The following is a 21,105-nucleotide window of genomic DNA, read 5'->3' as shown; positions in this document are numbered from 1 at the left end:
CCCCCATCCTAAGCTCACTCCACAAATTGGAAAACAATCAGAAGACTTAAAACAAAACTCCCCAACTTCCCACCCTCCTAAAGTGGCCTCATTCCCACCTTGGCTTGAGAGAACCCATGCCAGACAGCTGTCTCCTATCCCCTGTCCCAGCCCAGCCTCCTGGTAGGATTGGGCCTCTGTCCCATTTTCCTACATGCAGATGGAGAGATGGGTGCTTGCTTCCCCCTCCCTCAAAGAATCCCTGAGACTTCCCCACTCCTCTTCCAAGGCGAGGGGAACCTAGAGCCCCAAACTCTCATCTTGCATTGGAGTGACCCAATCTTTCCATCTGGGGTGAGTACTCGGAGGTCCAAGGCCCCCTCCATTGTCTGGCATTGACTTTCAGCCCGCATCCCTTTGCTGGGGAGTGAAATGTCTGGTTTGTTTTGCCCAGGGAAGGGGTAAGATCAGAGCCGCTCTGAAAGTCAAGGCCACCACCTACCCCGGAATACAGCAGTGTCTCTAATAAAGGTTTCTAACTGAATAAAGTTTTAAAAGCCAAAAAATAAAAATAAAAGGCGAAGGAGCCAGCTCCCACAGAGCAGGGTGTCTGTACGCGAGCTAGGCCAGAAAGCGAGACTATTACCCTGAAGCCGCTCTTGAGAGAAAAGACTTAAGGAACAGGCAGCGATGGTCTCCTACCTCACAACTGCTAGGACGGACGTTCAGCCCCGGACATTCGGCCCCGAGGATGTGTCCCAGAGCACCTCCGGGTTGCCGCAGCCATGCACCTCTGCTGACTAGGGACGGCGGCCTCTGGAAGCTTCTGGAAGCCTCTGTTCCTGCCTCGGGCACTTCCGGCTCCCAAAAGGCGCGAGATTTGCAACCTGCACATGCGCAGTCCACTTCTTCGCCAGCCTCTGGCGCAGCCTCTCGCTTTGCGGCCTGTGTGCCGCAGCCCTTCCCTCGCACCTGACTGGGCGTCCGGGCCAGGAGCTGCTGCGCTGTGAGTCTGAATGTGGAATTGTAGAGGGGATAAGGGGAAACAGTCGTCTTGGAGGATTAGTGTTTGCAAGATAGGAGGAGATTCTGGCACCGGGGGTCGGGTGGGGGTGGGGGCACGTAGGTGTTTTCTCGCCCCAGGATTTCCTCTGATCTCTCTCGATAACCCGTGAGTTTCTTTTGGGAGGAGTGGTCGGGGTGCAGCGACTTGGGCCTGATTCTGCCATTCTCTGAGCCGCCTCTGAAGCTCAGCACGCCCCAACCGATCCTTTTCCTGCCCCTCCATCAGGACCATAGGTGGCCTATCTAAACCACAGGTATTTGAATTACATGTCTTTTGATATACTAAAAATACTGTTATCGTTTTACCTCCTATGATTTTTTTTAACATCTATTTAATGAGTCATTTCCTGTGCCCTGGGTGAAAATTCAAGCAAGTATATGACTTTGATGTCATAAGAATGTGTCATTCAGGTATCTTATTGTGGCAAGCAGCTTAATTTTCTGATGGATCCTTTTGGATCCAATACTGAATCGCACGGGCTACTCATAGTCAATGATTACACACAACAGGTGTACTAAAAAAGGGTAATTTATGCAAGATATAGGGCTCCTCTAATGGGCAAGTTTTACTCAAAGATTCTCAGTCAACCTGGAGAAAAGTTTCTTAAGAGAGGTCTGTGGTCTGAGATGCTTTCCTCTGTCTCCTTCAGGGAGACAGGCATATGGCTTGCTTCCAAGTCTGAAGGATCTTCTCTGGCTCCAAGCTCTTTTTCTTCATAGGAGTTTGCCTATATATATATAAAAATAATAGTTTAATTTTTTAAATAAGAATAAATAATAATTTATATAACAATACATAATAATTATATATATAAATAAATACACATATATTTAAAATCTTGGTGTCTGCTTTTTTAAGTGCCCAGACTAACAGTGGCTTTTCTAAAAATTACAAACATAATCTCAGTTAAGAAGTTGGAATTTTGAGTACAAGTTATTAATCTAAACTCTGAATTTGTTTTAATGGCAGGTCTCTCAACTAGCTCAAGCTTGCTGTCAATAGAAGCCTTTGTCAGAATGAGGGCTAATGGGTTGATTTTTGTCTCTTTGTATTGTGCTTCTCCTCTTCCTCCCTCCTTCTCCCAGTCTCTAATCTCATTAGCCAGTTTCTCTCCAGGAGACTTGGGAAAGAAGTAGAAGAGAATAGGAAAGGATTTCCCACTGGAAGCTAGCTTCTCACTCTGAGACAGAGGCATAAAGCTAACTTTGGGAAGAAGTCTTTCTTGGGCCATTTAAAGAGTCCCTTTTAGGCCCTTTTGTTCTATAATTTCTATGATCTAGGTAGATAAAATTTACCACAGTCTTTAGGAATTCTGGGTCACCCCAGTTCTTTTCTGCTAGAATTCCTCCATTATCTGATAGATTATACATCGTGATTATATGATTTATAAGAAATATGTATTTGGTCTTTATCTCTATTTGTGGCACAGATCTCCTTAAAACCATAAGAATTTCCTAATAAGAGTAATAAAAGTGTCTTGATATTCATAACAAATCCCTTTCAACAACTCCTGAGTTTATGTTAATGGGGTGACTTTTGGAAAGCGCCTAAGGATGCTAAGGGGCATCCTAAGGAAGGGGGCTGGTTGCTAGGGGAGCCAACCATATAATTAGGGGTTGGAACTTTCACTCCACCCCCTGCACTCTGAGGAGGAGAGACGGGCTGCAGATTTAACCAGTCACTAAGAGTCAATGATTTAATCAAGTATGCCTATGTAATAAAGTCCCCATCAGAACCCAAAATGTTAGGGTTCAGAGAGCTTCTGGATTGGTGACCATGTGGGGATGCTGGGAAAATGGTGCTCCCAGAGATCATGGAAGCTCTGTGCTCTTTCCCACATACCTTATCCTATGCATGTCTTGCATCTGGCTGTTCCTGAATTATACCTTTTTTTTTTAATTATTTTTATTGAAGTATAGTCAGTTTAGAATATTGTGTCAGTTTTTGGTGTACAGCACAATACTTCTGTCACATAGGAACATATATTCATTTTCATATTCTTAACCAAAGTTACTACAAAATATTGAATATAGTACCCTGTGCTATACAGTATAAACTTGTTGTTTATCAATTTTATGTATATTAGTTAGTATCTGCAAATCAAACTCCCAGTTTATCCCTCCCCACCCCTTTCCCCCTGGTGACTGTAGTTTGTTTTCTGTGTCTATGAGTCTGTTTCTGTTTTGTAGATAAATTTGGTTTTTTATTTTTTTAATCCCAACAGCAGTTTCCCAATTTGCTGAAGAGACTGTCTTTACTCCATTGCATGTTCTTGCCTCCTTTGTCAAAGACTAATTGACCAAAAGTTTGTGGGTTTATTTCTGGGCTCTCTGTTCTGTTCTGTTGATCCATATGTCTGTTTTTGTACCAATACAATGGTGGCTTGATTACTGTAGCTCTAGTATTGTCTGAAGTCTGAGAGGGTTATTCCTCCAGCTTCATTCTTTTTCTTCAGTAATGCTTTGGCAGTTCTGGGTCTTTTGTGATTCCATATAAATTTGGGATTATTTGTTCTAGTTCTGTGAAAAATGTCCTGGGTGATTTTATAGGGATTGATTGCTATAGGTTGCTTTCAGTATTATGGCCATTTTAGCAATATTAATTCTTCTAATCCAAGAACATGGAATATCTTTCCATTTCCTTAGTCAGTGTCTTATAGTTCTCTGCATATAGGTCTTTCACTTCCTTGGTCAGATTTATTCCTAAGTATTTTATCCTTTTGGATGCAATTCTTAAAAGGGATTGTTTCTTTATATTCCTTTTCTGATATTTCATTGTTAGTGTAAAGAAATATCACTGATTTTTGTATGTTAATCTTGTATACTGCTACCTTGCTGAATTATCTCTAGTAGTTTTTGTGTGAATTCTTTAGAGTTTTCTATATATAATAGTATATCATCTGCATATAGACAGTTTTACCTCTTCTCTTCCAATTTGGATCCCTTTTATTTCTTCTCTTTGTCTAATAGCTATGTCTAGGACTTCCAATACTGTATTGAATAGAAGTGGTGAGAGTGGACATCCTTGTTTTGTTCCAGATTTTAGGGGGAAAGCTTTCAGCTTTTCACCATTGAGTACTATGCTGGCTGTAGATTTGTCATAAATAGCTTTTATTATGTCACAATATATTCCCTCTATACCCACTTCAGTAAAAGTTTTTATCATAAATGGGTGTTCAATTTTATCAAATGCTTTTTCTGCATCTATTGAGATAATCATGTGATTTTTTTTTGTCCTTTCTCTTGTTATATCCTTTTATAATAAACTGGTAATCCAGTAAGTAAAATGTTTCTCTGAGTTCTGTGAGTTGTTTTGCAAATGAATCCAACCTGAAGAAGGGGTGATGGGAAACTCCAACCTATACACACACAGTTTCTTTCTCTCCTGTGTGGCCGAATCTGGTTTATAGGAAATCCTGACATAAGCCTCATGTTTATGAATACTGGAAATGCAAGCCTGCCTCATGCAGCTGTTTCTGTCAGGCTGCCACAGTGCACTTGACCTTGTGCTAGCCTGAGACAGGGCCAAGTTCTCTTTGTCTTCCCCTACAGAGGGCTCCCAGGACATCATTTCACCACCCTTCTGGGGATGGGCAGACTTCACCTCTCAGCAGTGCTCACAGACTGCGAGAGCTCATATCCAAGAGTTCTCATCAATAAGTCTCTCCCCCAAATCTGCTTATTTTCTAGCTACATCACACTTAAGGGTCTAACAGCTGTGAAAATAATTCTTAAATAATTACTTTGAAAATTTCCAAGAGATGATTTTCCCCCTTCACCTTCAAATGTAACATTTATTATATTTGTAGTTCTTCATATACATTCACAATAAACACGTAATTATATTAACTGTAAATGATTAAAGGGCAGCTGGGGATAGAGAATAAGCAGCAGATTAGAGAGCTGGTGTTAGGAGTTTCTTAGTTCTCTCATGTTCACAGAAAATTGCTGAAATTACTTAGGAGTATTTTGCTAGGTAACTAGGCTTGAGAAATAAAATCCAGGGTGACAGGTAAATACCTAAGCCAAAAAGAGTTTTGTAAGTGTAATTGGATTATTATATTCCCTTTGTAATGAATGTTTTACCCATGGTAGTTAATCATAATTAAAATTACATGTGATAATTTGGAAGCTTTATAAGCAGAGTACTTTGGGGTTGTGTCCCCATAGGGATTGGGTATTAATCAAGAGAAAAGACAAAGTGAGGGGAAAATAAGACTTAAGTTGGTTTAAAGGAAAGGGTAGTTAAATAAGATGGTGAGAATGATTGCAGATTGTTAATCATAACATCAAATTCCCATGTCTCAAGGAATAATACTTTTGTTTTTGAATAAAACTGATAATTTCAAGATTTTTAATTCTCTTTCCATGTGATGCTATCATGTAAGACTTGTAAATCTTATGATATATGGGTATATATTACCATGAGGAATTCTGAAATATAACACTTTTATCACTTCTCTAAGCAGTTGTTTTATATTAGAGAAAAATTAAGATGTGCAATGTTTTCCAAGTTACATTTGTATGTAAAAGTTGTACTATGCACATGTGTGGAAACCTTCAAGTTATTGCCTAAAAATTGTATGTAATTTTAAAGGTCTATTGTCTAGCAGCACTATATGCAGAATGCATAGATGTGTGGTTAGTAAACTCAATGCAAGATTGTTCTTTAAAACATTTTCAATTTTTTGTTATTGAACTTGAGACTAGACAAGTATCTTTCCAGTTTGCAGATCCATCATGCTACTGAACCTGATCTTTTCATCTTCTGAAGTTAAATTCAGATTTTGATAGTTCTTATATTCAGCTGGAGCAGATTATTGGCTTGACTTAGTAATGTTAACTCTTAATCTACAAGAATTTTCTTTCTAAAATATGCATCTTTTACATTAATTAATTGTACTAAAAGGAACTTTTGTCTAATCAGTAAAAGGAATTGTCTAATACATCACTAATTATAACAAAGTGGGATAAATACTATGATAAGGATAGGCCCCAACTCTCGGTGAAGCACTTGGGAGGAGGGCTGCAACTCCCTTATTGTTAGATGTGAACGACATCTATTAGAAAGAGTACATGATAATAGGTGCTTACCAACTGGAGGACAATTTCCCCTCACATACATTACCTGTAAATAACAATCAAATTTTGTTGCATAGGTACATATGTTGATTTATGAGCTTACTTAGGGATTTATGCCCTTAAGTAAATACATAAAAAGTTATTTGAGCCATCATGTACCTTCAGTAGAATGAAAATGGTGTGATATGGTTTTCAAAGCCCCATTAATAGAAAGAAAGTAAAATTGAATTATTGATTTAAATATAAATATGTTTATCTTGAATGCTAGCAAGTAATATATAAAAAACTAAAAAAGAAGGATAGTAAAGGAAATATAACTTTAAAACACACACACATTAAGAGGCACTATTAAATAGTGTGTAAGTATTTAGGCTCTGGAGACATAGTCTGTGGTTTTCAGTCCTGTCCCTGTAACTTACTAGCTTTGTGGCTTTAGAAAATTATTTTATATTTTGGTCTTTCTGGTCATTTTTCTGTGAAATGGAGAAGATATTAGGCTAAATCACATGAAGTTGTCATACTTGGCTATTTTATTTTACAGCTTTATTGAGGTATAATTGATTTACAATAAACTACACAATTTAAACTGTGCAGCTTGATGAATTTTCATAAATACATATATACCTAAGAAACCATTGCCAAAATCAATATGTAAGCATAGTAGTCACTCCAAAGAGTTTTCTTGTGTCCCTTTTAAATCCACATCTCCCTACCTTTTATCTTCAGGAAAACACTGAATTGCTCTCTGTCTCTGTGGATAGTTTCTTTTTTCCAGATTTTTGTTTTTTTAAGTGAATGGAATCATTGCAATATATATCTTTTTGGTCTGACTTCTTTCATTCAGCATAATTATTCTGACTCATCCTTGTGTTTGGAGATATCAAAAGTAATTGCTGGCTAGTGTTTTATTGTATGGATATTCCACAGTTTGTTTACTCATTCAACTGTTAGTGGACATTTTGTTGTTTTTTGTTTTAGGCCATTGTATGTATTTAGATATTTTATATGATATATATGTTGGCTATAAATATTTGCATACAGGAAATGATAGAGAAAAAGAATAAGACAAATAAATGACCAATACATTTAGGAAAGAAAAAGATACAAGTCCTCAATATCAGAAATGACAGAGGTGAGATTAATGCAGATCCTACATACACAATGAGAGTAAAAAGAGAATATTATTAACAGCCATCTAGGAAATCTGATTAATTAAACTGGAAAAATACCTTGAAAGACAAAAATTACCAAAGTTCTCTCAAGAAAAAAATAGATATACTGAATAGTCCTATATCTATTAAAGAAATTGGTTTCATGGGGGGAGAAAAAAACTTTCCATAGAAAGAATTCTACCCCTGGATTACTTCATGGATGATTATACCAAATGTTTAAGAAATAATTAATACCAATTCTACACAAATACTTCTAGAAAATTGAAAAGGAAAGAATACTACAAAATGTATTTTATAAGACCAGTGTTATGCTGATAACTGATTTAGATGAAGATGTCTACAAAACAAAACCAGAAACCAGAAAACTATGAAAGAACAAAATCTGTGGATCTAGCTACAAAAGTACTTCACACAAAGTTAACGTATCAAATCCAATAATATATTAAAAGATTAATGTATCATGACCAATTGAGGATTATTCTGGTAACACAAAAATCAATCAGTGTAATTCATTATATTCACAAACTAAAGAAGAAAAGCCATATGATTGCCTTGAGAGGAACTTAAAAAAAGAATTTGGCAAAATTCAGTCTTCTTTCATGATAAAATCTCTCAAACTGATAAAGGATAACTGTGTAAAACCCACAGTTAACAGCATACTTAATAGTTAATGAATGAATGTCTTCTTCCTGATATAGAGAATAATGAGGCATGCTGTCCACTCTAACCATTTCTATTTAACATTGTGCTGAAGATCTTAGACAATGTGATATGTTAAAAAAAAATACAGATTGGAAAGGAAAAGTTAAAAAATTATTTGCAGGCAACCTGATTTTCTAAATATTAAAGAATCTACAGAGAAGTTGACATTTTTAGACTCCCCAAAGAGGAATTCTCTTGTTTTATCCTAACAGTAATATAATCTATTTCAAAGATTCTAATGACATATTTGAATACATTAATATACATGTAACACTTATCATAGTGTCTGTTCCAGGGGAAGTAACCTGAAACTCTTAGCTCATGCTTTTTGCCTTGAATGTTATCAGCAAAACTTGGAAACAATACAACACAATTAAAAATTGAAAAAGAGAATTAATGAGCAGAAAAATAAATATGAGAGATGGAATATTATGACAGCTTATGTCACAATATTATGTTAGTTTAAAGAAAATTAACTCTGAGTGATGAGTAAAAACTGGCTCTTGAGTTTCCTCCCAAAGGATGCTAAAAAGTAAATACCCATTGTAATCACATGTTTATCAATATGCATACCATTTTGGAACAGTTTTTAAAACAGATAAAGATACTAAGGGGATGCATAAACATTTTTGTTAGTCTGGCCAAATAGAATAGTTCTGGACTCCATTAAAGACATAAAACAACCTAGTGACCACAACCCAAGTAATCTTTTATAATAAATAGAGCAACAAGTTTTTAAGTATATTATATAGGACTCATTTTCTTTTCATTTTACAAAGATAATCTTTGTACATTAAGTAATAATGTGTACTGAGCAACAATGAATAGTAATGTCAGTAATTATAATCCAGGTAGAGCTACACACAAGGCTCTACATAATTTACATTTATTATTTACAACCTTTTTGTAAGGTATTGTCTCTTGAAAATGAAGAAACTGATGCACAGAGAGGTTGAGTGATTTGGCTATGGTTACACAGCTTTTTAAATAGCAGAGAGAGCATTCAAAGGTCAGGCTGTCTACTTCCAAAGGCCACTGTTGACCTTAACTGTACTATACTGCCTCATCTTTTCTTCTTTGTTATAATTTAGTATTGCAATAGTTTTGTTTTGTTTTTTAGTAATTGTTGATGTGATTTTATGTCTCTAACACTTTCAGGTAGACTCATTTACTTGTCTTGGTCATTCAAAATGAATAAGCTTGCTCCTCTGAATTTCCTATCTTAAATCCATGTAGGTGAAATTGATTAACCTGACAATATGGAGTCAAGACAGTGTAATGTTAAGCACACAGTATCTTGAGCTAGACTCTTTAATGTGTGTTTTTATTCAACTACATACTAACTCAGTAACACTAGATGAGGCACACAACCTCTCAAAACTTTATATTTTTCCTTTGTATAATTGAAATAACAATAATAGCAATATAAGATTTACATGCATCAAGAAATAATTAAGATAATTAGGCAAGTGTTAGTTGAGTTGGGCAGTGGGAGAGGGTAGCTGCTTAACTTTGCCAAGGTTAAATAAATAGGAAAAAAACACAAAAATAATTTCTGTTCTCTTCCTTGTATTTTTCCCCTAGAATTAAGTAGATATTTTTGCATCTTTATTTAGAGTGAGAGATAAATTATTTTAAGATATTAATATTCAGTTTTTTAGTTAGCTTTTCTACCAAATGATTGTGAAAATGTATGCAATAAGGTGTTTTTACATAAGATTATCCACTTTATCAATACATTGTATTTCATGTACATTGGGAATAAAAGTCGTAGCCCTTCCTCATGAGTAGCACTTAAAATGCTGTATTCTATTTTACCTGTTACAGGGCAGTCACCTCAATTAGAACAATTGTTCTTAACAAGTAAATAGTATGAGCTATGACATATAAAATTGTACATGTAAAGAATTTAAAATTGTCTGGTATATGCTAAATGTTACGCAATTTGATTTGTAGTAGTAGGATACAAATAAGGAGTGATAGCAGTTAGTGGTAGTTATCTTTCTAGACTACAGGGGATGTTAAAGATAATAACAATGTGATTTGCTCTTGGATATACAGCATCTAATAGCTCTTTAAAAAGGCTTATTGAATAAATTGATAACTTATAATTAGTGAGTGGACAAGAAATATCTAAACACATTAAAATGGTGGACTACATTCATCTAGATCTTCTTCCGTAGAGTAATTAAATTTCAAGAAAAGTAGAAATATGTTTTAGTTTTTACTGAATCTTCAAGAATTTGATCATTTTGGTTTCAAACAACTTGTAGCAGTATATCCATGTCCATATATTCCAAGAGAAGTTAGGGAAAATGCAAAAAACTCAATATTGTCTTATGAAATGGTTCAGAAATGAGAATAACTATGGAAGTTTCAAAAGTTACAGGAGAGATTCTGATTTATTCTATGATATTGGGACTTGAAAAAGGTACAAAAATGGCACTGTTTAAATAAAATTTGTATCTATTTTGCTTATGAACTTCATTTTAAAATGGCCTTTAATATTTTTCTATGAAACCAGTGTTGTATGACTATTATTAACCTACAGTTACCATTGATGTGTGACTAATTCAGAATATATAGTGGTTTGATTTATATTATCTTGGAATCTGTCGACTGAAATAAAAGGCACAGCATGTAAGTTGAGAGTTATGTTTTATTTGGTGGAGTTCCTGCGGACTCGAGCCCAGGACACAGCCTCTCAGATTGCTCTAAGAGACTTCCACCTAGGCAAGGGGGAAACCAGGATATATAGGAGTTTTTTTTGCAACAAAGACCAGTTAGTTGAAAGATCAAAAGGTTACCGTTAATTAAAGAAAACCAGATTATTTCAAGTCAAGGAACTTAGCTGTTTTCTATGTATGGGAAGGTGTAAATGTGTGGCCTCACTGAAATCATTCCTTTGATATGCAGCTAGCCATCTAGGGCCAGTATCCTGTTTTTCCATATCCAGAGTTCCCCTCGGGTAAGCTGTTGAGTGTGGTTGCAGAGACCAGACTGCCGGCTTGTCAGCATCCTGAGTTCCCTCTGCTCACAGTCTGGGGTGGCAGTAGTGGCTGATAACTTGAAAGCAGCAGAATTATTCATTTACTGATATGGCTGGCAATATTTTTCATTCACAAATCTGTATAGTAAAAAATATGCTATACATTTTTCCTTTGATGTTTTGGATATATTATTTAAAGGAAAAATGTATTTTATTAATATACTTTTCAAATGCTGTGGGTAGTAAAACATTTATTAATAAAGTATAAAGAACACACTGAAATAGTTCTTCTGAGATACAGTTGAGGTTTACTCTAAGAAAGTACTTTAGGGGAAAGGGAGAAGGGTAAATTAGGAGTTTGGGATTAGCATATATAAACTACTATATATAGAATAGATAAACAAGGTTCTGCTATATGTAGCACAGGGAACTACATTCAATACCTTATAACCTATAATGAAAAAGAATCTATGTATATAACTGAATCATTATGCTATACACCAGAAACTAACATTGTGAATCAACTATACTTAGAAAAAAGAAAAGTACTTCATCTGCTATTGTTTGTGTAATACCAATGACACAATAATCAAATATTAGGTGAAATTTAACCTAAGACCTCTCAGTGGTTTCTTTTGTAAAACTCCTGCCCAAATAATCTTGTCAAATTCTTGTATAGTCCATAAAATCTGGAAGGCCACCATCGATGACTAAAAGTTCATAGAGGTAGTAATTTGTTATATTGCTGAGATAATCATAATGGTTACCTAATGTTCTTCTTTGGAGAAAACCCTTTTAAGGGTCAAACATGGTCAGCTAATGGACTTTGTACAAGGGCAAATCAATGAATAACTGTTTCTTAATATTTACAGATGGATTGAAAAAAAATGGTACTTAGTGGAAATCACAAGTTCTATAACAGCAATCTCGTTACTAGTTTTTTTGTCTTTAATAGGAACATTGAAAGAGGACAAAATAGACACAGTGGAGAGCCTAACACATTTATGTGGTAAGTTTGTAAATCACAGGAAGTATTTATTTTTTTTGCTGGAAACTAATTCAGTTAAAAAGATAGTATCAAAAATCATACAGTTTTAGAAAGTTAATCAATATTTTATAGAGTAACTCAAGATAAAGCATTTAGGAAGGCAGAATCAAGAATATAGAGACATATATCCTTAAAATAGTGTGTCCTTCTCTAACCTAAATATGATCCTTTTAAATATAAAATAGAAAAAAGGTAAACAACAGCAAGAAAATGATTGTCCACTACTTGCTAGCAGTTGTGTCAGATATTTAGATATGCATCATTTTTCTTAATCTTCATGAATTTCATTCATTAGATACTGTTTGAATTAGAAACCAGTTGAATGTTTGATGAAATAAAAGAAGCTGAGGCTTAGAAAAAGAGGACAAATAGCACTTGAGATCAGGGAGGTAGGTGATTGAAAATACTTTGACATATACCATAAGTGTCAGAGGAAGCCTCTGAAGTATTTTAAAGAGTGATATGATTACTCTGGCTGTTGTGCTGAGAATAGACTGAAGCATTGAAGCCTAATTCATTAATCCAGGTTAGAAATGATGGTGGCTTGTACAAGGTAAATAACAGTGGACATTGTAAGAAGGGAGTAGATGTTTTATTTTTCCGAAACAGAGGCAAAACAATGTACTCAAACAGCACATGTAAGCTGTAAGAGACACTGGTGTTGATCATGTTGCTAAGGTTTTCACTTGGAGATGGAGTTTTCATTAACTGAGAAGGAAAAGATTGTGCGAAAAGCAGGTTTAAGGATAGAGAAGAACAGTAGTTCAGTTCAAGTCATGTTGGGTTTATGTTAAGAAGGAAATTGGATAAGTTTAGAAATATATAGTAGGTAATTTGATCTCAGAACTCAGAGGAGAAATCTGACTAGAGGTATAAATTTGAAATGTGCAAAAATACATAAACATAGCATGTAGATAAAGCCATGTGACTGATTGAGCTCATCAAGTAAATGGTTATAAACGTAAAAGAAAAGTCAAGAGGCAGAGCCCTGGGAAATTGGAATGCTAAGGAAATAAAGAGAAACTATTAAAGAAGCCTGTGTAGAAGACATTGAAGTAGGAGGATAATCAGGAGAGAAATGGAATGGTCTAATAGCCATGTGAAGAAAATGTTTCACAGAGAAGATAGTGATAAACTATTCATAGTTATTTAAATGGAATGCTAAATTTTCCAAAAATGTTACAGTATAACCATGTTCTCAGGTAGTTAAAGATTTCTTTGGATAGTCAAAGGCAATATACAGGCTTTGAGTAACGGTAGACTACATAATTTGGGCCAACCATCCGCTTGAAAAAGTATGTAGCACATATGTTTAAAGGCACTAGGTACCTAATACAATAGTGGAGAAATACAGGCCAGGAGTGGACATGGTAGAAGTCCAATGCTGTGAGACTAGCAGTTGATGCCCCTTTGCCCTGTGTTTTTACTTACAAATTTTTAATTTTGATTTTAATTTTTAGTGAATTATAGTTGATTTACAATGTTTCATGTCTACAGCAAAGTGATTCAAATTTATATATATATGTCTGTGAGTATTTTCTTAAATTTTAGCCTTGTTTTTTAAATCTTTTTTTTTTTTGAGGTGCATGTGTAGGTTAGGAAGCTGAGCTAAAGTTTTAACATCATTGTTGGCTAAGGCAGCAGAAATTTGTGTCCAGAACACAACGGAAGGGAACCCTTGGTTAACCCATTTGATCAAATAATCTTAATTATTGAAATCGGACAAAGTGCAGATCTGCTGTTCTTCAAACACAGGGCAGATGGAAAGGTAAGTTTCTCAAAGATTAATATGATATATTGTACCTCAACTTATTCTTGAAATTTTCATGGATATTTAGTGCTCAATAAAAAATAACCAGCCAGAGGCAAATTAAAAACATGACCAAAAGCAAAGAAAATTATAGAGAAGGAAAATACATTCACAGAAGCTCTAGATAATGGAGTCATCATACTTATGTATAAAATAACTATATTTTATATTTTAGAAATATAAAAAATTAAATATGTGACAGAAAACTATTCGAGAAACAGCCTAAATGTCCATCAACAGATAACTGGATAAAGAAGATATGGTGTATATATACATAGGAATGTTACTCAGCCATAAAAAAAGAATGAAATAATGTCATTTGCAACAACATGCATGGACCTAAAGATTATCATATTAAGTGAAGAAAGTAAGACAAAGAAAGACAGATTTCATATATCACTTATATGTGGAATCTAAAACAAAATGTTATAAATGAACTTACAACTCACAGCCATAGAAAACAAACTGATTACCAAAGGGGAAATGAGGGAGGGATAAATTAGAAGTTTGTGATTAACACATATAAAATAGATATATAACAAGGACTTACTGTATAGCACAGGGACCTATATTCAATACCTTGCAATAACCTATAGTGGAAAAGAATCTGAGAAAGAATATATATATGTTCATATATATATATGAACATACATAACTGAATCACTTTGCTGTACACTTGAAACTAACACAACATTGTAAATCAACTATATATTCATGAAAAAAAGGAACTAGGAATTTCCACAGCTAAAATGCATAGTAACCAAAATTAAAAATGCAGTGGATGGATTTAATACCCAAAAGCAAAGAAATAATGATTAATAGGAAGAGAGAGAAAGAGAAGGGAGGGAGAGAGTAATTGCAAGATAAAGTCTATAACTAAAAAATATAGACGAAAAGCATAATATACCAAAAGTACAAAGAAGTAGAGAAGAGAAGAATTAGAAAGTAATGACAAAGAAATACAATGACAAGAATAAAATAATCCTGAAGATTTTTTTTTTAAATTCTAGTTAAGTTGATAAAACTCTGGCAAGTTTCCTCAGGAAAACAGGATAAAGAACAATTAACTAAAAGCAGAAATAAACCTACCATCTACAAGAATTAGCAAAAAAGAACAAAAAAAGCACAGTCAGAAGGAAGTAATAAAGATGAGAGAGGAAATAAATAAAATAGAGTCAAAGAAAATAGAAAAGATTAATGAAACCAAGAGCTGTTTTTTTGAAAAGAGAAACAAAATTGATAAGCTTAACCAGATTCATCAAGAAAAAGAGGATCCAAATAAGGAAAATAAGAAATGAAAGAGAAGGAATAACAAATTATACCTCAGAGATACAAGAAAAAAAAAATCATGAGAGAATACTACAAACAGTTACATGGCAACAAATTGGACAACCTAGAAGAAATTAATAAATTTCTAGAAATATGCAATTTTTCAAGACTGAGTCAGGAATAGACATCTGAACAGACTGATCACTAGTAGTGAAACTGAATTTTTCATCAAAAATCTCCCAGCAAGCAAAAGTGCAGGACTGAGCCGCTTCACAGGTGATTTCTACCAAACATATAAAGAATTAATACCTGTCCTTCTTAAACTCTTCTAAGCAATTGAAGAGGAGGAAACACTCCAAATTCATTCTATGAGGCCAACATTACCCTGATACCAAAACCAGAAAAAACATTACAAAAAATAGTCTTTTTTATTTAAAGTCAGTTGATTGTAAATGTTAACCACATTGAAAAAATACAAGATTAGTGCTTGATTAAATTTCTAGGGCAATAGTTTAATCAAATTGACACTTAAAGTAACCATCACAGTAGAGGAATTCATAAAGTATATCATTCCAATTACATAGTATCATTCCCATTTATGTATAAGAAAACTGAGAATAATTGATTTTTATATAAAATCCCTAATTTCACTAAACTTATTTGTGGCTGAGCTAAGATTTTCATTCAGGTCTAGGAGTCTCTCAAATTCAAAGCCTTAACCAGTGTATTATAAAACTAAGACCACAAAAAATATTTTTAAAACTATATTTGAAACACATCAGTATTTCTTTTAGTTTTATATTTGTCTCCCTTTTCCATGTGTAAGAGAGATTGAATAACAAATAGTTGGACATAGTCAGAATTCCACTATGAAGAACTAACTCTTCTGGTCATAAGCAGGTAAAGGAAATAATTATAGTGCTATTAACATTTTTCCTTTAAAGTGTGAAATACAAATATTTGATCTAAATTTTCTTTGATTAATTCTTAATATTTAGTGCCAATTGCATTTTAAGCCGCTAAATGTCAAGTCACTTGAGACATGAGATGACAAAAAGGTGTTTTACTTTATTTGTAAAAAGGGTTGAAGAGCACATTTTTCATATTCTTTTTCACAAAGTAAACAACTTCTGATTTATTTCAGCTTTTCATATAAAATACTGCATTATCATATTGTGAGTAGTAAGGTCACTCATGACATGCTTCTGCAAAGTGTTTTATTCTTAGCATTAAAGAAGAAACTAGTAAAAGGTCATGCTTGTTGACTTCATTCGTATTCAAGTTGTCTAAGTCATAAACATTCCACCTTAAAAGCTTTCATATTCCCTGAACTGTTCAGTTACATTATTTCCCTATCAATCTGTCACATTTGTATTATGTCAATTATGCATTTTTCCATCAATTCATCTTTGGCAATCCTTTTCAAACATGAATTAAAAAAAAATAAAAATAATTTCAAAATTCATTTCACCCCTTTTAAAATTTTTAAATGGCAAGGTGGATTACTTAAGCTTTGTATTATTTGATAGAATAATTAAATTTTAACAGTATTATGAAAGTTTATTTGAGCAATGATCTGTAGGTGAAGTAAATTCTTAATGTTACATAAAAAGCCAATAATGTTTTCAGTCTTTAAAAATACATTATTAAACAAATATTATTTTTGTATATTATTTATCATAATATAAATATTACGTGAATTAGGTTGAGAATTAGGAAAAAAATGCAAAAGGAATAAGTCAGATTTCATCCAGGAGCATGATTTCCTCATGATCTATCTTCAATATTAGAAAAAAGAAATGTTAAAAGTAAAAGAATAAAAAGACTTCAAAAATGATAAAGCTAATTTAGTAATACCAACATCCTATAAGTAGAATTTCAGACAAAAACATTACTGAAGTTAAAGAGGGACATTTCATAATATAGCACCAAGTTAAACTTCCTTATGTAATAACACCAAATGTATATGCATTAACATGGTTTAAAATATATAAAGTAAAACTGACAGAAATAAAAGGACAAAAATATAAATTCATAGTCATATTTGGAAACTTAAAGTAAATTTCTCTTAGTAAGTGATAGGCCATGTAGACTAAAAAAAAACAAAAACAAATTGAACAACATGAAAAACAAACTTGAACAAAATGACAGATAAAGCACATCAACACCTCCGCAATGAAAAGTATTTTCAAATGCACTTGAGACACTTACCAAAATGAGTCATGTACTGGTCAATAAAAGCAAGGCTTAACAAATTTCAAAGGCTAGAATAAAATATAAAAAAAAAATGCTCTTTGACAACAATGAGACTAAGCTAGAATTAAATAATAGAAAATCCATTAAGCAAGCAAGCACTATGCTTCTAAATAACCCATAGGTTAAAGGAGAAATAAAACAAAATTTGAAATTTTTCCAAAATGAAGAAAATGGAAATATGAAAAATAACTGTTGTGGGGGAGCTAAAGCAGTGCTTTAATTTATACTCTAAAAATACATGTTTCTAACATACATACATACAAGTAGAAGAAAGGAAATAATTGAGAGAAAACCAGAAATCAAAATTTAAAAATATACAGAGAGATCAGCAAACCAAAATGTAAATTCTTTGAAAATTAAATAAAATTGTTAGTCTTTTAGTAAGTCTTATGAATAAAAGAAAGGAATATAAATTGCCAATACTGAGAATTTAAAAAGTAATTACCACCATATATTTTGGTTATTAGAATAATAAAATATATTATGTATAACTAACAATAAACTCAAAAATTTTGATGAATGGACATATTTCTTGAAAATACATAACTTGACAAATGCAAGAAAGTAGTAAACAATGTGTGGTCCTCTAGTTATTAAAGACACTAAAAAATGTAAATAAATAGGACATGGTATTCAGTGATAAATTATTTGAAATACTTAAGTAATAATATCATCAAAACAAACTTACAAAGAATGTCTTTCTTACTCATTTTGTGATACCAATAAACCATCCTGAAGCCAACAAACAAGACAATAGCATTTGAAAAAATAGTTAAATAAAGGCCAGCCATCCAGTAATATGAGAGAAACAGGTCGCAGACCAAATATATTTGCTCTAACTCTTCCCACAGAAAAACACAGTAGATTTTCCATGTTAGTGAATTGATTTTTATATTGGTTCTAGGGAAATCAATTTATATCCCCTGCATTATGGATAGAGACTTTTTGTTTCTTCCCAATATTTTTATTTAGATAAATAATTACATCTACTACATAATCTTGTTTTGCAGCACCTTTTTACTCACTTGAACCTAAATCAAGATTACTTCATAGATGCTTTATATTTTGCTTCATTCCCATTGTCAAAATTGTAGAAATAGCTAATTCCAGATATCATTATTTAAAGTACAGATTTCACTGATGAAAAAAAAATTCTTTGCTTGATCAAACTTTCAGACTCTTGAACCTTCTAGGCTCATCTGTGCCGTTCCTTGTAAAATCCAGTTTTAGTAGAAATTTTTCTCTCAATTTAGCAAGAACCCTCTACAGTATCTGATCATCCTTGATATCTGATCTGGCTACTAAAACTAGTTGCATTGAATGTAGGAGTGATGATATCTCTTTGAGATTTTGATTTCAATTATTTTCTATAAACACTCAAAAGTGGAATTGCTAGACCATATCATAGTTCTATTTTTAATTTTTTTAAGAACATCCATACTATTTTCCATAGCAGTTGTACCATTTTGAATTCCAACCACTAGAGTACAAGAGTTCTAATTTCTCTACAACCTTTGTAACACTTGTCTTTTGTTTTTTGATAATAGCTGTCCTAAGAGGTGTGAGGTAATACCTCACTGTGGTTTTGATTTGCATTTGCTAATGATTAGAGATGTTGAGAGTCTTTTCACATATCTGTTGGCCATTTGTCTGTATTCTTTAGAAAAATGTCTTTTCAAGTCTTTAACCCATATTTGAATTGGGCTATTAATTTTTTATGTTTTTGTTGTTGTTATTGTTACTGAGTTATAGCAATTCCTTATATATTTTGGAAATTAACCCCTTATCAGATACATGGTTTGCAAATATTTTTTTTTCCAATTTCTTTATATACTGTTAATTATTTCCTTTACTGTGCAGAAGATTTTTAGTTTAATTTAGTCCCCCTTGTTTATTTGTTGTTGTTGCCTTTGCTTTTGAAGTTATATCCATGAAGTCATTGCCAAGACCTATCTCAAGAAGATTTTTCACTACGTTTTCTTTTAGAAGTTTTATGACTTTAGTTCTTACATTTATGTTTTTAATCCTTTCTGAGTTTGCTTTTGTGTATAAGGGTCTAATTTCACTTTTTTGCATTTAGAAATCTAATTTTCCCAGCACTATTTGTTAAAGAGACTATCCTTTTGTGTGTGTGTGTGTGTGTTTGTGTGTTTGTAGTCTTGGTACTCCTGTTGAAGATCGGATGACCATACATATATGGATTTAAGTCTAGGCTCTCTATTCTGTTCCATTGGTCTATTTATCTTGATGCCAAAACAACTGAAATATTTACTGTGAAATATAAATATATCTGTGACTTATTTTTGTGTGCATCAGCAAATTAAGAGCAGGAACATGATGTGTGTGTGGGGTGGGGTGAGAGAGAGATGTGTTACCACTGAAATCTGACAATTTCATTTCCATGTTTAGCATAACGTCCCCTTATACCTTTCTGTATAATGTTAGGTCAGTTCATTTTCATTGAGTCTCTCCCATGAATTATCAGAAGTTTTGACTAATATCAGGCAAGTTGCCAGAAATCCATACAGATTCATAATGCACAGTGGTTACCTGATACTTGAGTAACTGTGCCAAACCCAAAACTGGGAATGAGAGGCTCTCTTTTGATTAAAATAAATTTGGAAAATAGAAACCTCTAATGGATGATCATTTAACTCAGGAGATACCAGAGGGATTGGACAAGAAGCTTTAGCAATCCAGCCACCACCATCTCTTAGGTCAAAGATTTCAGTTAGTACTTTGTTGGTAAATGTTCACCATTTCCCAAGAGCCAATAAAATTTTCTTTACTCATTTTATTTACATTTATATTTTATTTATCCAAATGCGGTTAGCACTTACTGTGCTAGATGCTCTGTTTTAAAAGCTTTACAAATATTAAATTATTTAGTTTGTTTAATCATTATAACGTTATGAAATAGTTACAATTATTATCCCTATTTTACAGAAAAGAAATCTGAAGCACAGAAAAGTTAACCACATGGCTGGAGATCACAGAGCTGGTAAGTGACAAAACAAGGATTCAACCTAAGTGCTTTAATACCGGATTCCATATTATGGACAGTTTTACCTTCCAAAATCCTAACTCTCTTCAAACTTCCAGTACCTTCTCAATACTTACCATAAAACTTCACCTTCTCTAGCACGGTCCTCTAAGTCTTTCATATATATGCTTTAACTACTACTTATGTCTCATCTCTAATTATTTCACTCCTTATTTCTATGTCATAATGATGCCTCATCTTTTATATATATGCAATTTTTATTGATTACAATATTTTAAATCAATTATTTGCTTGAATCATACTAAGTATTACTTTGATATTGAACTTGAAGTGTTTAAACTTCCTTTTTAGTTTTATGTACATCTGACTCTCACATGTCCAACTTATTTCTGACATATTATTAATGTTTATCCTGACACCCTCTCATTTTCGTATGCCATGAAACTGAATTGTTTGTATCACTCTGACTTATAATCCTGATTTTAGCCTGTGCTTGTGTCCTGTTTATGCTCAGTTTCTCTTTTCAGAGCATAATATTCTCATCAAGCCTCTAGTTTTCCTGTTAGCTTTGTCCCAGAATAACACAGTTAGTTATTTTCTTAGAAGTGCAGAAATTAAATGAGAAACTGTAATAAAACTGTACCATCATTGGACTATAGGAATTAAAATGGTGTCATGGAGTAAATATTTGTTTATCCCGTTGCTAATCATTATTTATAATCACTCAGC

At 33.2% G+C, this 21,105-nt stretch overlaps 1 long non-coding RNA gene across 2 annotated transcripts in view; it reads left to right on the top strand.

The window, feature by feature from the left end:
- The first annotated feature begins 11,903 nt into the window (after positions 1 to 11,903).
- The window catches only part of LOC141573851 (uncharacterized), a 118,029-nt gene continuing 108,827 nt past the window's right edge, over positions 11,904 to 21,105 (top strand). Inside the window, exons 1-2 of one of the 2 annotated variants that reach the window (XR_012500179.1) lie at positions 11,904 to 11,998; positions 20,319 to 20,373. This is a non-coding gene — a long non-coding RNA (uncharacterized LOC141573851). Of the gene's footprint in view, positions 11,999 to 13,608; positions 13,806 to 20,318; positions 20,374 to 21,105 lie in introns of those variants that run through there. The other variant, XR_012500180.1, reaches the window with a different exon arrangement.

Source organism: Camelus bactrianus, chromosome 18 (assembly GCF_048773025.1).
Source record: "Camelus bactrianus isolate YW-2024 breed Bactrian camel chromosome 18, ASM4877302v1, whole genome shotgun sequence".
Classification (NCBI taxonomy): domain Eukaryota; kingdom Metazoa; phylum Chordata; class Mammalia; order Artiodactyla; family Camelidae; genus Camelus; species Camelus bactrianus.
This window is presented reverse-complemented; position numbering and strand designations above follow the sequence as displayed.